Below are 13,241 nucleotides of genomic sequence, written 5' to 3'. Positions count from 1 at the left end.
CACATTTCACGCTATCCTAGCTTTTATTACATTCATTTTGAGAAACAGACGATTAATTTGATGTTTGTTAATTTAATATTTTTGAATCAACTTAAAACCTTATGTTAACAATAAATATGGAGTTCTAATAACTAAAGCTACATTATTGTTGACAAATAAAAGACAGTTAAGTCCACTGCTTCATTTTTCAGTCTAACTTACTATTCTCATTTGAATCAACTTAAACATTATGTCAACAATACATCTTGAGTTATCATAACTAAAGCAACGTTTCCGTTGACAAATAAAAACATTTCATCATGTCAGTATAACCAACCATTTTTAGTTGAATCTTTTTCCAATTTTGTTATGTCAATTTTTAATAAAGTTATCATAAATAGTAACACAGTTATAACTACATTTAAAGTTTAAATAACAAAATTGTCTAAGCTAGGATAACGTGACATGTTAAGTGCTCTGAACTTTAAAAAGACCACCCGACTAAATACTGCATTGCATCTCCTTCTAATGGACTGCACCAGATTTGCCAGTTCTTGCTGTGAGAGGTTACCCCACTCTTCCACCAAGGCACCTGCAAGTTCCCTGAAATTTCTGGGGGGAATGGTCCTAGCCCTCACCCTCCGATTCAACGGGTCCCAGATGTGCTCAATGGGATTGAGATCTGGGCTCTTCGCTGGCCATGGCAGAACACTGACATTCCTGTCTTGTAGGATATCACGCACAGAATGAGCAGTATGGCTGGTGGCATTTTCATGCTGGAGGGTCATGTCAGGATGAGCCTGCAGGAAGGGTACCACATAAGGGAGGAGGATGTCTTCCTTGTAATGCACAACGTTGAGATTGCCTGCAATGACCTCCAAATCGATCCTGCTCCAGAGTACAGGCCTCGGTGTAACGATTATTCCATCGACGATAAACACAAATCCAACCATCACCCCTGGTGTGACAAAACCACAACTCGTCAGTGAAGAGCACTTTTTGCCAGTCTTGTCTGGTCCAGCGATGGTTTGTGCCCATAGGCGACGTTGTTGCGTGAGGACTTGCCTTACAACGGGCCTACAAGCACTCAGTCCAGCCTCTTTCAGCCTATTGCGGACAGTCTGATTACTGATGGAGGGATTGTGCGTTCCTGGTGTAACTCGGGCAGTTGTTGCCATCCTGTAACTGTCCCGCAGGTGTGATGTTCCTGCGGTGGAAGGATTGGTTCAGGCACGCGGAGGAGACACGGGAAGCCGTCCGTGTCCACCTTCAGCAGGCCGTGACTGGCCAGAAGGTTAATGCAGATCGCCACCGCAGTGAGACCCCGGTGTTCGCACCCGAAACATGCCCCTCCGCCTGCCCTGCTGGAAGCTGGGTCCGCGGTTTGTGAGGCCATTTAAAGTCCTGAGGAGAATGAACGAGGTTTGTTATAGGTTACAGCTTCCACCCGATTACCGTATTAATCCCTCGTTCCATTAGTCTCTCCTCAGGCCGGTGGTGGCTGGCCCGCTCCAGGAGTCTGAGGTGTAACAGTCACGACTTCCGCCGAAGCTGGTCCCTTCCTTGTTCGGCGGTCGAAGTCACCAACCTTCTAGCCATCGCTGATCCGCTTTTCATTTTCCTTTGGTTTTGTCTTGTCTTGTATCACACCTGGTTCCAATCCCATTTATTACATGTTGTGTATTTAACCCTCTGTTCCCCCTCATTGTCCTTGTCGGGGATTGTTTGTTTGTAAGCATTGTGCAAGATATGGTCTGGTGTGCGATGGGTTTTGTACCCACTTTATATATTTTGGTTTTTGGAGTTTTTGAGCACTTATTAAACTTCTCCGTTTATACCAAGTTCGATCTCCTGCGCCTGACTTCCCTGCCACCAGCACGCACCATTACATACACGTAGCAGAATTGAACAAGTAATCCAATTCAAACTGATATAGTAAAATACTATTTACCAAACGTAGCCAAATCAGTTTCTTTCTTAATTTAATAAAATTACCATTTTAACATTGAGTGTGTGCGGTGCTAACCAGCTAGCTAGCATGTAACATAGTGTCTAATGTCCTTGCTATTCTTGTGCTGAAAAGTTTTCATTATTTTTTTACAAAGGCCACTTGTTAACTTAGGCAATAAATATTTAGACGGTGTAGGTTACCAAGTAGGTAAATAACATGCTAGTGGTTGTATTGTTTTAAAGGAGATACTCACCTATTGCCAAACTACTCACTCCAGTTTAGAAACCTGTTGAATGCAGTAGAAGAGTTGCCAAAGCACGGTCTTGATCAAGCCACTTCCTGAAATGACGCCGCCGCCTATAAATTAACAATGAGTTCTAAAATAAATTGTGCTAGTGCGACAAACAATCTCTGACAAAGACATGAGGGGAAACAGAGGGTTAAATACACAACAGGTAATGAATGGGATTGAAACCAGGTGTGTTGGAAGACAAGACAAAACCAATGGAAAATGAAAAATGGATCAATGATGGCTAGAAGACCGGTGACGTCGACCGCCGAGCACCACCCGAACAAGGAGAGGCTTCGACTTCGGTCGTGACACACAGTTAATGCTATGTGGCCCCATATTCTTTAACATTTGGTGCATTGGTGTCAGAAATGAGAAAATTAGAAATTGCATGTGACCTTTGCCCTCACAGACAAAACATGAATTTATTGGCTGCAAGGAATATGGGGGAAGTCACTCCAGAAGAATTGTACCAATCAAATCCCATTTAAAACAAACAGATCAACAAAATGCCAATTGTGACAATTGTTGGCACCCCAATAGGGATTCTTACTTATGAGCAGCTGTATTGTGGCCTTCCATGGCTCCCTTTAAGTTGGGTATAAAAATAGTTAACACGCATGGAAGATGCATTTTTTCTCAATCACAATGTGGAAAGGCAAAAACAAATTAAAAAAAAAATAATTCTGCTATTAAACAATAGGTACACTATTAGGGCAATAATTAAAACACACACACCAGTACATGTGCACCGGAGGCAGTTGCACGGACCACTGATTTGAAATCTTGGTTCTGACTTAAAAGTTAAATGAACACATAGGTCTTAGCCGATTTAACTTAATTATATAAGTAAATTAAGTTAATGTACAGATTTGTTGTTATCCTGACTTGAAATTTAAAGTCAAACAACTATTGTCTTTATTTAGTTGAATTTATTTATTGGATCTAATTTGAAAGTTGAGGGAACGTAAGACAATGTAATGATTTATAGTTATTATAACTTGCCATGTTTCAACAACACAACTAGGATCTTGTTTTAGTTTATTTCACTTATTAGTTCTGATTGGAAAGTTGACTGAGCAAATTGTTCTTTGCTAACTGAACTTGGTTTTTGATGTTTACAGTTTTTATTGAGTTAAAGTTAAGTTAATAATGAAGTTAACATTATTTGTCAAATCAACACATTTTGCTAATTTAGTTGACTTGAATAGATGAAATAAGTTATTTTGACTCATCTCCAAAACTTTTTTTTTACAATGTAGATGCTCCTAAATACAAAAATTACTAAATAAGTTTTACTTGAGGCTATTCAACTGTATCTTTGTGTTGAAAGAATATGCCCATTTCTATGACAGTTGTGAATAACTACATTTCACTGGATTTTAGAAGAAATTAAGAGTTTCTGGGTGTAGAAAGGAGTCTTTCTCCAGCTGTATATTTAAAGTGGAGGCAAATGTTCCTAAATAATCTCCATTTAACTCTTATGCAAATCAGGAGCGTCTTTGAGTTTCACTGCCCTGGTTTCCCATAAATACCCAGAAGTCTGTGGCACCAGCTGCTGGCCCAACCAGAGAGGGGTCCTTGTGGTGTCACTCAAGGGCATCATTCGGTGACGCTGTCGCTTCTTTCACGGGTAACTTCCTCCCACTGACTGTTGAGTTTACTCAAGCTAAATGGAGTCTGGTCTCAGAGTGACAGGGCAGAAAATGAATGGAGGAGGTCAGGGAACATCACTGCCAGAGAAAATTACAGGAGGAGAGAGAGTGAGAGAGCAAGAGAGCGAGAGAGGAGGGAGAGATGAGATCGACTGATGGCTTTTCTGAGAAGTTGGGATTTTTTTGAATCGGTCTCTTTCGTGTGGAGAGAAATTAGATGAGTGAAAACAGCTTTAGCTCAATTGCCTTTGGTCTGTCTGGGAGACAGTTTCTAAAAATACCACAGCTCTCCCCAGGAATCAGACTAGCAGACTAATGCATTTAGCTCTTTCACCCTCTAGGTTTCCCTCCATATTTTCCACATATTTTCCACCTTTACTTGGTGTGTCTGGGCATCAACCCCAGTCCCTCAACCCCTGTGCCCCTTCACTGCTACCAGGGTCCTTTACTGGGTGTCTGGGCATCAATCCCACTCCCTCACCGCCTGTACCCACTCTGCTCTGTTCCCATAGTCCTGGGTGTTTCTGGGTAGCTGCCCTCGCCAGCTGGATCAAGTGACCCTCAAGCTGAAGGAGGAGCTGGGCGTGACTATGTTGGTGAACTTCCAGAAGGAGGGGGACGTGGTCAACATCTATTCCGCCTACTACCGCGACCCCGGGCAGGATATGACCCCAGAGACCATGATACACCTGTACAGGGACTGTCGCCTGGGATTGGGGCTTTGCCTATCATGTGGATCCCCATGCCGGATACGGGGCTCTGGGGTATGTTCAGGACTGCAGATGTGTCTCTCAAGGACCAGGAGAGAAGTAGACTGTAGATCAGTCATGAAGCCCTCCTCTTTTGCATCCTTGTGTGGATCTGGGTAAAGACTAATCAGAAAGGACGAGGATGCTACCCCAGAATGTTTTCCTGCTGCACGGTCTCCTGGAGAACGGTCACACGGTCTACGTTCACTGTAAGGCTGATGTTGGCCGCTCCACCACAGTCGTGTGCGGTCTCCTTATGTTTTACCTGGGATGGAGCAAGAGGAAGGAGCATTATTTTGTCACTCCCAGGAGGGCGGCGGTCTAAATCAACAAGGAGACACTGGTAAACGCCATGGGGGACTTCATGCGCACCTCTGTTTGCTACCTGGAGACATGAGGGAGGACCCCCGTATGATGTGGTGTTGCTGCCAAGTTGTGGGTGAGTGTCTGCCGTAGAGACAGTGGGAAGAAATATGCACACCCGGCATGATTTGTGCAGAAGATGCCAGAAGGTGAAATAACTTAAGTGATATTAAACCTCTGCACTCATTTGATCTAATGCAAATGACCAGTTTAGATAACTTGTTGTCATAAACTGGCCGATGCAGAGATACCCATAGGGAATTCTACTCGCTGCCGTTATACACTATATATACAAAAGTATGTGGACACCCCTTCAAATTAGTGGATTCGGCTATTTCAGCCACACCTGTTCCCAGGTGTATAAAATCGAGCACACAGCCATGCAATCTCCATAGCCTAGCCTTAGCAGTATAATGAATGCATTACTGAAGAGCTCATTAGCGTTCAATATGGCAACATATCAACATATCAATATTCCAACAAGTCAGTTTGTCAAACTTCTGGAAATGTCTAGGAGCAACAACGGCTCAGACGCGAAGTGGTAGGCCACACAAACTCACACAACGGGACTGCTGAGTGCTTAAGCGTGCAGAGCGTAAACATCACTACCAAGGTCCAAACGGCCTCTGGAAGCAACATCAGCACAATAACTATTGGTCAGTATTTTCATGAAATGGGTTTCCATGGCCGAGCAGCCGCCCAAGCCTAAGATCACCATGCGCAATGCCAAGCGTTGGCTGGAGTGGTGTAAAACTCACCGCCATTGGACTCTGGAGCAGGAATAATGGTCTGGGACTGTTTTTCATGGTTCGGGTCCCTTAGGTCCAGTGAAGAGAAATCTTAAGGCTGCAACATACAATGACATTCTAGACGATTCTGTGTTTCCAACTTTGTGACAACAGTTTGGGGAAGGCCCTTTCCTGTTTCAGCATGACAATGCTCCCGTGCACAAAGTGAGGTCCATACAGAAATGGTTTGTCGAGATCGGTATGGGAAAAGCTTTCTGAACCCACACTACATGACCAAAAGTATGTGAACACATGCTTGTCGAACATTTCATTACAAAATCATGGGCATTAATATGGAGTTGGTCCCTCCTTTGCTGCTATGACAGCCTCCACTCTTCTGGGAAGGCTTTCCACTAGACATTAGCACATTGCTGCGGAGACTGATGTTGGACCAATCCGAACTCCTCTCTCGGCATGTCCAGCCCACTCACTATCTCAGCCAACCATGGCTCGTGGGAAGGTTGCTAACTTTTTCTTTGGCTTAAGCAACAAGGCTCGTAATTTAACAATTTTATTCGTATTTACAGATGGCATACACACTTGTTATTAAGGCACATGAAAGTTCACATGTTCCAGAAGGTATTTCTGCGCAAAAAACACATTTTGATAAAATAATATTTTTTACGTTCAAACAGCTCTCCTGTGAAGTCGTGACTTGCGAAATACGCCTAGTTTCCTGAATTGGGATGTTAATTCCTTAACAAATAACTCCAGGAACAATATGTGTACTCAAGTATGTAAATTGTTTTGCCTCAACTCTAGAAACTTTTAATCCTACCCTGTGATGTCACAAGCTAGGTGTCCATCCAACTGGTGACAGATTTGAAAATCCTCATAAAATCCATGTGAGCATTTTTCCACCAGAGATGTGTTTCCATCAATTGTACTTGTTGTGGATAAAAGGTTGTGCGCATTGACGCAGCTGCCTCATTATGAAGTAGATAACTGCTGTTTGACTTGACATGAAACTAAACTACAGTTTTAATCCTGCGGTGCTGCGCTTGTGCGTAACAGCTAACTATTGTATGACGTGTTTGTAGAATGCTAAGTCCCCTACTGACTGACATGAATGAGGCTCCAAATCCCTCTTCCCTGTCACTTTGCTAAACCCTAGGTTTAGCTGAAATGCATCTAAACACACCAAATGTTTGATTCTGGCACTTGGCACGCTTTGCATTCATTGTACAATTCATATGATACTTCACATGCTTCTCTTTTTCTTCCGATTTATCTAGATCCAATCAGTCCTGTCTCCCTGGTTGCATGGTTGGTCCGTTCTCACTGGTGAGTACACTATCTTACATTATTTTGGGGGGATTTGATGCCAGCAGCCCCGCATAGGGCTACCTGCATCACAGCATCTGGGTTCGAGGATCATCCCTCAGAGATGAGGCCATTCCCCAAACTATTTTAATAAATATTCCTACTTGCATTTTGTCTCTGTTGTTCATTCAGTTATCCCTGCCCTCAATTGAATTAGGTGTAGGCTAAACGTCATGTGAAACAAAATAATTGTCATCGACTGCTGGTCTTAGAAAAACATCTGTAGCACGTTTGATAGCCTAGTCTCTTGTGAGGCTGGCACAATTATACAAAGATATGTGTTCACAGTAACTCGGAAGTCTATTGAAATTAAGGCCTCATTCCATTTAAATTTCACCAATGATGTCTCAGTGGAATCATAACTACATGGCCAGCGGGTAGGCCTATAAATTCTTAATTTCTTCCAAGTTGTAGGCTGCCCAGTGAACCATATTGCCTGAGCGTGAGAGCTGCATGTCAAACATCTCTTCTTATTGATGCCTCCATTATGTACAGTACCAGTCAAAAGTTTGGACACACCTACTCATTCAAGGGTTTTTCTTTCTTTGACTATTTTCTACTTTGTAGAATAATCGTGAAGACATCAAAACTATGAAATAACACATGAAATCATGTAGTAACCAAAAAAGTGTGAAACAAATCAAAATATATTTTATATTTGAGATTCTTCAAAGTTGCCAACCTTTGCCTTGATGACAGCTTTGCACACTCTTGGCATTCTCTCAACCAGCTTCACCTGGAATGCTTTTCCAACGGTCTTGAAGGAGTTCCCACAAATGCTGAGCACTTGTTAGCTGCTTTTCCTTCACTCAACTCATCCCAAACCATCTCAATTGGGTTGAGGTCGGGTTATTGTGGAGGCCTTTGCATATTTTTTGAAGAATCTCAAATATAAAATATATTTTGTGTTGTAAAAATGTAAAAATATTAAAAATAAAGAAAAACCCTTGAGTAGGTTTGTCCAAACTTTTGACATGTACTACAAGTATATGTATTGCAAATTCGTAACATACTGTACAAACAGGAATTGGTAACATATCATACAAATTGGAATTTAACATATATACGAAATGGATGAAGGTTATTGACAAAATATATATTGGTGCACTTTTCAGCAGCCGTGGCATCACCCAGGTGGGTGCTACATTCTTGGCAATGGCAGATCAGTACCAGATAAGCAGCTCTAATGGTGTGACTCACCATTTAGAGAAGCAGGTGTGGTGCGCTGTTGAAGAGCTCCAGGCCTATCTATCTATCTATATCTATATCCATCTATACTAAATTCATGGAGGCCAATGGACGTTTACCATGTTACATCTACCCGAGTCCAGATTGACCTCCCACGAGGCTTATCATAAAGGCAGAGCCAGCCAATATCAGGGCTTGGCATAGTGGCCCATTGTTACATTTTGTATCTCCTTCTTTCGCCCTCCTCAGTCCATGTGAGATTGACAGGCAGACTAAATACAAGATAGATCTCAAAGGTTGTCTGTGACAAATCAATGGTCTCTTAACCTACCAAATTAATATAATATGGTATGTCATACAGCAGTGGTAGCCCACTGTGAGGTGCTGCCATTCAATGATACTTGAATGTTACCTTCTCATTTGAACCTCAGTCTGACTAGAGGGAGTAAGGTGTATTTTGTTGATATGTTTTTTTGCCTGGGGAAATATTTTTGGTCTGAGCTCGAGCTTGTCACAAATGTTTAAATGTTCATCCACTTGGCTCTTTTAGCTCGGACCTGTCTGCGTTGGGATGGTCATTCCATCATCACGAGACGTAGAGCTTATAATTCAGAGTTTAATAGTCACATGTACCAGGTTGCAGGTGTGATTGCAAGGTGGAGTGAAGATCCAACATGCAGGACAAAGTTAAATAAAATTATTCAAATTGTAATAAAAACAATAGAAATAGCACTATATACATCATAACAACTGTAGCAGTGATGAATAAATAAATGTCCACTGGGGTGGAGGCAGAGTAAAGACTGTTAGGGGGGTGTGGGGGAATGACCATAGGGGGAGCAGCATGATGATTGAGGGGGTTGAATGCACATACTGTGCATTATGACATTATTCAGACCCTTTCAATTTGTTTTTGTTACGTTACAGCCTTATTCTAAAATGGATTAATACAAACTTTTCCTCATCAATCAAATTGAGCTAAGGTGCATCCTGTTTCCATCGATCATCCTTGAGCTGTTTCTACAACTTTATTGGAGTCTACCTGTGGTAAATTCAATTGATTGGACACGATTTGGAAAGGCACACACCTGTCTATATAAGCTCCCACAGTTGACAGTGTATGTCAGAGCAATAACCAAGCTATGAGGTTGAAGGAATTGTCCGTAGAGCTCCGAGACAGGATTGTGTCGAGGCACAGATCTGGGGAAGGGTACTAAAAAAATGTCTGCAGCATTGAAGGTCCCCAAGAACACAGTGGCCTTTATCATTCTCAAATGGAAGAAGATTGGAACCACCAAGACTCTTCCTAGAGCTGGCCGCCCGGCCAAACTGAGCTATTGGGGGAGAAGGGCCTTGGCCAGAGAGTTGACCAAGAACCCGATGGTCACTCTGACAGAGCTCCAGATCCTTGATATAAACCTTCTCCAGAGCACTCAGGATCTCAGACTGGGGCGAACATTTACCCTCCCACAGGAATATTACCCTAAGCACACAGCCAAGACAACATAGGAGTAAATTCGGTACACGTCATTGAGTGGCCCACCCAGAGCCCGGACATGTACCCAATCAAACATCTCTGGAGAGACCTGAAAATAGCTATGCAGTGACGCTCCCCATCCAACCTGACAGAGCTTGAGAGGATCTACAGAGAAGAATGCGAGAAACTCCCCAAATACGGGTGTGCCAAGCTCGTAGTGTGATACGTTCTTTGACTAGCCTCCCGAAGCATTTCATGATGATGGATGTGAGTGGATGTGAGCTCCTCTTCTTTGTCCCTATACTTGTGTTTTCGCCATCTTGACCGATCTGCATAGGTCGTATTTGTACAGTTTAAACCTAGCTATACACAGTGTACAAAACTTTAGGTTATCTTTCCATGACATAGACCAGGTGAATCAAGATGAAAGCTATGATCCCTTATTGATGTCACCTGTTGAATCCACTTCAATTAGTGTAGATGAAGGGGAAGAGACAGGTTAGAAGGATTTTTAAGCCTTGAGACAATTGAGACATGGATTGTGTATGTGTGTCATTCAGAAGGTGAATGGGCAAGACAAAATATTTAAGTGCCTTGGAACAGGGTATGGAAGTAGGTGCCAAGCCCATCGGTTTGTGTCTGTCAAGAATCGCAATGCTGCTGGGTTTTTCACGCTCAATAGTTTCCTGTGTGTATGAAGGATGGTCCACCATCCAAAAGACATTGTGCCAACTTGACACAACTGTGGGAAGCATTGGAGTCAACATGGGCCAGCATCCCTGTGGAAAGCTTTCGACACCTTGTTGAGTCCATTCCCCGACGAATTGAGGCTGTTCTGAAGGAAAAAGGAGGCGCAACTCAATTTTGGGAAGGTGTTCCTAATGTTTTGTGCATTCATCACTTTACGCCAGGACTCCCGAGTCAATTAAGTGGCCTTATTGCATCAGTGAGCCCAAATGCATGTCCTATGACTCGCATTTACGTTTGGTGAGTGGAGCGATGGCCCGCCTGTCCTGCTTTGCTCACGGATCCTCAGACGGTAGCTGCAGTAGGTGTCACCGGGTAGGCCCACAGCTGTTTTTGATTTGATGGGTCTGGATAAAGTCCAGTTATTCCTGAGTGACATGCAAGTACATATGATGGAGCGTTGTTCTCTGTATCTGATGAGGCTCAGATGTGATATCCGCACTAGCCGAGAGCGCGCATTGAAATGAAAAATATGAGGGGTCAGGAGGCTGGAAGAAACGGCATAGACGTCCCGAGCGGCAGAGGGATGGGGTGAATGACTGCTGTGAATTATTAATAAATCTTTCGTCAGATAACAGTGACATTGCTTCTGTGAAGAAAACACACACATCCATGTTTATTTCTAGTCGATTTAATAGGCTGGTGCGTCGGCGATGACGTAGCCTTGTACTGTATTATGTCTCCAGAAAGTATTCCCACCACTTGGCTTGTTCCACATTTTGTTGCATTACAGCCTGAATTTACATTGGATTACATTTGTTTTTTGTCGCTGATCTACATACAATACCCCATAATGCCAAAGTGGAATTATGCTTTTTGAAATGTTAACAAACTAATTCAAAATGAAAAGCTGAAATGTATTCACTCAATAAGTAGTCAAACCCTTTGTTATGGGAAGCATAAATAACTTCAGGAGTGAAAATGTGCTTAACAAGTCAGATAATAAGTTGCATGGACTAGCTCTGTGTACAATGATGATGTTTAACATGATTTTTGAATGACTGCCCCATATCTGTACCCCACATACAATTATCTATAAGGTCCTTCGGGCGAGCAGTGAATTTTATGCGCTGATACAAAGACCAAGGAGGTTTTCGAATGACTCGCAAAAAAGGGCACCTATTGGTTGATGGGTCAAACATTTATTTTTCTTATTATATATATTTTTAATGACCCCTTTTCCATGACATCCAAGTGGTAGTTCCAGTCTTGTCCCATCACTACAACTGTCTAACAGACTCAGGAGAGGCAAAGGTCGAGAGCCACGCGTCCCCCGAAACACGACACTGCCAAACCGCACTGCTTCTTGACACACTGCTCCCTTAACCAGGAAGCCAGCAGCACCAATGTGTCGGAGGAAACACCATCCAGCCGAAGACCGAAGTCAGCCCGACCCGCCACAAAGAGTTTCTAGAGCTTGATGGGACAAGGAAATCCCAGCTGGCCAAATCCTCCCCTAACCCAGACAACGCTGGGCCAATTGTGTGCCGCCTCATTGGTCTCCCGGTCACGGCCGGCTGAGCCAAACACAGTGAAATGCTTACTTACAAGCCCTTAACCAACAATGTAGTTTTAAGAAAATACCTAATAAAAAGTAAGAAATAAAATTAACTAATTATTTCAGAGCAGCAGTAAGATAACAATAGCGAGGCTATATACAGTGGGTACAGGAACAGAGTCAATATGCGGGGGTACTCGAGGTAATTGAGGTAATGTGTACATTTAGGTAGAGTCATTAAAGAAGAGGGGGGAAATGCAAATAGTCTGGGTAGCCATTTGATTAGTTGTTCAAGAGTCTTATGGCTTGGGGTTAGAAGCTGTTTAGAAGCCTCTTGGACCTAGACTTGGCGCTCCGGCATCGCTTGCCGTGCTGTAGTGAAGAGAACAGTCTATGATTAGGGTGGCTGGAGTCTTAAACAATTTTTAGGGCCTTCCTCTGACACCACCTGGTATAGAGGTCCTGAATGGGAGGAACTTGGCCCCAGTGATATAATGGGCCGTACGCACCACCCTCTGTAGTGCCTTGAGGTCAGAGACTGAGCAATTGCCATACAATCTCATGCTAATCACATTAGCCTACGTTAGCTCAACCGTCCTGCAGGGGGACCCACCTATCTTGCAGAGTTTAAAATTCAAACTTGAAATGTGGGGCTGACATTGTTTAACTTGTTATGGCTGGGGGCAGTATTGAGTAGCTTGGATGAATAAGGTTACCAGAGAAAACTGCCTGCTACTCAGGCCCAGTTGCTAATATATGCATATTATTATTGTTATTATTATATTATTATTATTATTATTATTATTATTATCATCTCTGCCTCATTGCCTCATATTATTACTGCCTCATTGCCTGCATCCTTTATGGGTCCGCGGTCAAACGACTACCCCTCATCACTGTCAAACGCTTCCTAAAACACTTCAGCGAGCAAGCCTTTCTAATCGACCTGGCCCGGGTATCCGGGAAGGTTATTGACCTCATCCCGTCAGTGGAGGATTGCTGGTTGTTCTTTAAAAGTAATTTCCTCACAATGCCCATTTCAAAAAATGTAGAACTAAGAACAGATATAGCCCTTGGTTCACTCCAGACCTGGACTGCCCTTGACCAGCACAAAATCGTCCTGTGACGTACTGCACTAGCATCGTATAGTCCTAGCGATATGCAACTTTTCAGGGAAGTCAGGAACCAAAACACACACAATTAGGAAAGCAAAGGCTAGCTTTTTCAAACTGAA

The 13,241-nt window shown here is 43.0% G+C and overlaps 1 pseudogene; it reads left to right on the top strand.

Moving 5' to 3' along the window:
• Positions 1-1,180: 1,180 nt before the first annotated feature.
• Positions 1,181-5,020, top strand: LOC112232952 (annotated as a pseudogene).
• The last annotated feature ends 8,221 nt before the right edge of the window (positions 5,021-13,241 follow it).

Source organism: Oncorhynchus tshawytscha, linkage group LG05 (genome assembly GCF_018296145.1).
Source record: "Oncorhynchus tshawytscha isolate Ot180627B linkage group LG05, Otsh_v2.0, whole genome shotgun sequence".
Lineage (NCBI taxonomy): Eukaryota > Metazoa > Chordata > Actinopteri > Salmoniformes > Salmonidae > Oncorhynchus > Oncorhynchus tshawytscha.
The sequence above is the reverse complement of the archived record's forward strand: the minus strand, read 5'-3'. Positions and strand labels throughout refer to the sequence as shown.